The sequence below is a fragment of the Arachis ipaensis genome, chromosome B8, assembly GCF_059453495.1.
Source record: "Arachis ipaensis isolate K30076 ecotype BB chromosome B8, ASM5945349v1, whole genome shotgun sequence".
NCBI lineage: Eukaryota > Viridiplantae > Streptophyta > Magnoliopsida > Fabales > Fabaceae > Arachis > Arachis ipaensis.
Genome location: NC_142443.1, coordinates 7,769,964 through 7,773,120, shown reverse-complemented (window position 1 = coordinate 7,773,120; position 3,157 = coordinate 7,769,964). Strand labels below are relative to the sequence as shown.

General features: G+C 28.3%; 1 long non-coding RNA gene across 1 annotated transcript; it reads right to left on the bottom strand.

Moving 5' to 3' along the window:
• Positions 1-1,827: 1,827 nt before the first annotated feature.
• LOC107612347 (uncharacterized) lies at positions 1,828-2,735 on the bottom strand. Its single transcript, XR_001613708.3, has 3 exons — positions 2,632-2,735; positions 2,234-2,450; positions 1,828-2,143 (listed from the first exon to the last, which is right to left on the bottom strand). It is a non-coding gene; the product is annotated as an uncharacterized LOC107612347 (long non-coding RNA).
• Between the last annotated feature and the right edge of the window lie 422 nt (positions 2,736-3,157).

Genomic DNA, 3,157 nt, shown 5'->3' with positions numbered 1-3,157 from the left:
TAAAATAAAAAAATTTAACTAAAAATATCTTCAGACTACTTGATAAAAATATATAATACTTTTCAAATAAATTTTTATAAGATTTTTCATTTTATAATATTCTTAACTAATATCCTAAAGATACTTGTTGATAAGATCTTAAAATTAAGTCCTATAAATATTAATTGTAACATGTATGAAAGTAAAAAACGAAATAAAGATAAATGTTGTTGCAATTTGAAGTTACAAGTATCAGTTTCCACTTTGAAACATGTGGAAATTAAAATAATTAAGCAAAGTGGAAATGAGCATACAAAAGAGGAAAAACAATAAGTGCTATATAGAATTGATTGAATTATTGTTGTATATTTTTCATTATTATTGATTGTTCTGGTACAACTTAATTGATGTGAGTAGCAGAATACATGTGATGAACCTAATATATTAAATAAAGCAACTATAAGAGTCAATAGATTCCTCCAACAGCTTCTGGTTATGTCAATGTCCCACAAATTGTACCTAAAAGCATTATTGTTTTTAGAAAGAAGATAAAATAACTATAATCATCACACATAATGTGCCCTTTAAGTAACTTCAGTTTCTTCAATGTTCAGCTCCGAGGAAACTCCTTCAACTTCCAAATGAGGGTAATTTCAGGTAAAAAGTAATGAACATGTTACATTTGTAATTTTTCTCTTTCATTTCACAACAACTATATCAACAATATCTTAATTTACTATCGATCATTTAACGGCATCATTCAAATAAATAATAAACAGTCTTATATAACTCATTAATAGTTCATATAAACATGTCTTTAGGTAAAAATTATAAGGATTAAGTTAGGTAACCAATGACTTTTTTGAACAACATGAACAACCACCAATCAAATAAAAACATACCACACTTCCAAATTATCCACCTAAATTTTAATATTAGAATAATCATCCGTACACCTAGTTAAATGAACATCCGATATATTTATTGTTCACATTGTTTAATATTTTCTTTGTCTACCTATCCTTTTTCAAATTATAATTAATATTTTTTTGATGACTTAAATTAGAAGAAGTATAGAGAGCCAATGGAGTATCTGTATAATATGTACGTACAATGGAAGTTTAGGGATGTTTGATTCAGTAGTAGGATATCAGATGTTTATTATCTCTGGATGATTATTTTGAATAGTATGTATATATTGTGTTTGAGAAATTAGTAATATTTTATTTTGGATATTCATTTTTTAACTCATATTAAGCCAAATAAATAATTTATTGTACACATTATACAAATACTTTATTGGCTCTCTATAGAGATTCCTTAAATTATAATTAATATGTTGATACGTATTAAATAATTAATAATTTTTAACTATTATTTTCGTATAATAAATAACCTATGCAGACAACTTTTATTGTGACTTTTATTCCAAATTGCTTGGACTTCATTCGTTGATCATATTTTTATTGTAATTGCGTCCCAACTCTATAGTCTATACACAACAATTGGTTGATTCATTTCTCTCACCTACCTTATCTTTCAAAATAAATAAGAAGGCATGGGAAGATTCTTGATGTTTTTTTCTCTCATTAAAAATGTCAAAAGATATATAGTACCCTATATATTATACATACATAAATGCATGTGTATGGACCCTCTTGCAATTAGGTAACACTAGTAGTATAATTTATGTATTTTAGGAGCAAAATATTTTAATTATAAGCGAACTTCTTTTTTTCTTAAAGTAAGATATTAACATCATATCTTTGAAAAGGGCTGTACTCTTCATTTATTTATTTTTAAGAACTATTACAAGTCCTACACCATATTTTTAAGTACCTTAAAACTTTTATATGTTTAAATACAATTTCCTTACGCATATGGAAAAAATTCATAACAAAAAAAAAAGAAAAGAAAAGAAAGAGAGGCAGGGACAGAAAACAATGCTTAAACTTAAAGAAGTGCACAAGCCATGTTCTGTTAAACATCACATTTCAAAGAAAACAATGTGACCTATATATGAAAATTAATTAATAGATGAATATATAAAAACTTGTCATCACTTGAATGTGTGTCTCAATAATAAACTTGTTCTTGTAACCAATTCTTCTCTTCTTCCATATGCTACAATTAATGTCATACCCTCTAGGTTCCTTGTAAGACCCTGATTCATCATAACTCATTAATAATACTTGAATGAAAAAATAATGGAACATAAGATTAGAAAGAAAAAAAAAATAGTGAAGATAAAAACCTTTGATAATCAGAATTATTATTTTTTTTTTCTTTTGCTTTAAGGGGTTTTTAGGAGCAGTGGCACGTGATATTGGCACGGCTCAATAGAAAAACAAGGCTTGAAACATTTTGAGCATTGCTTTCTCATTGAACCGCACCAATATCCCGTTAAACCGGTCCCTCTTACCCCCATGGTTCTTCATTCAATCTTCATCATCCATAGCTTAAACCTTTCCCTACATAATAACCAACAACAACAACAATGCATCAAGCAAAAACCTGAAACTGTATGTTATAAATCACTGACAATAATAAAGGGGAAAAAAAATGATGTTTTGATAAAAAGTGGTAGTCTATGATGAAGAGAAAGAGAAAACAAAAGAAAACAAAAGAGAAAGCAGAAGGGAATGAACTAACTAATAATGATAATAAGTTGCATTGTTTGTGTATGAATGTTGATGTGCAAAATGGAGAGAAATATTTGTGAAGCTTTAAAGAAGGTAGAGCCCAACATGGCTTGGTGGTAATGGTAGTAGCATTGAAGGAGTTGCATTGAATTTTCCAACCACCAAAGAACTGAGGAAGTTGGAATATTAATTCCAAAGGGGATGGTACACAGGAATCATTATAAATTAAGCAAAAGAGGAGACAAATCTGAAGCTCTTTTAATGTGCTAGATAGCATTTAATGGATCATTGGGTGGGGGCAGAGCAAAAAAGAAATTAAAAAAAAAAAAAAGAAAGAAAGAAATAAAGAGAGAGAGAAAGAAGGGTATGTATGTTTGGTAGTTCTGTTTCAAATCAGCATTTATGTGTGAAACAGTGAAAAAAATCAAAATGAACCTTTGCTTTTTATTGTTGCTTGTTCTTTGCTTTTGGATTTCTGCTTAGTTAGTACTACTCTATTTGCCATCATTCATTCATACCTCAACCTCACATGAGGC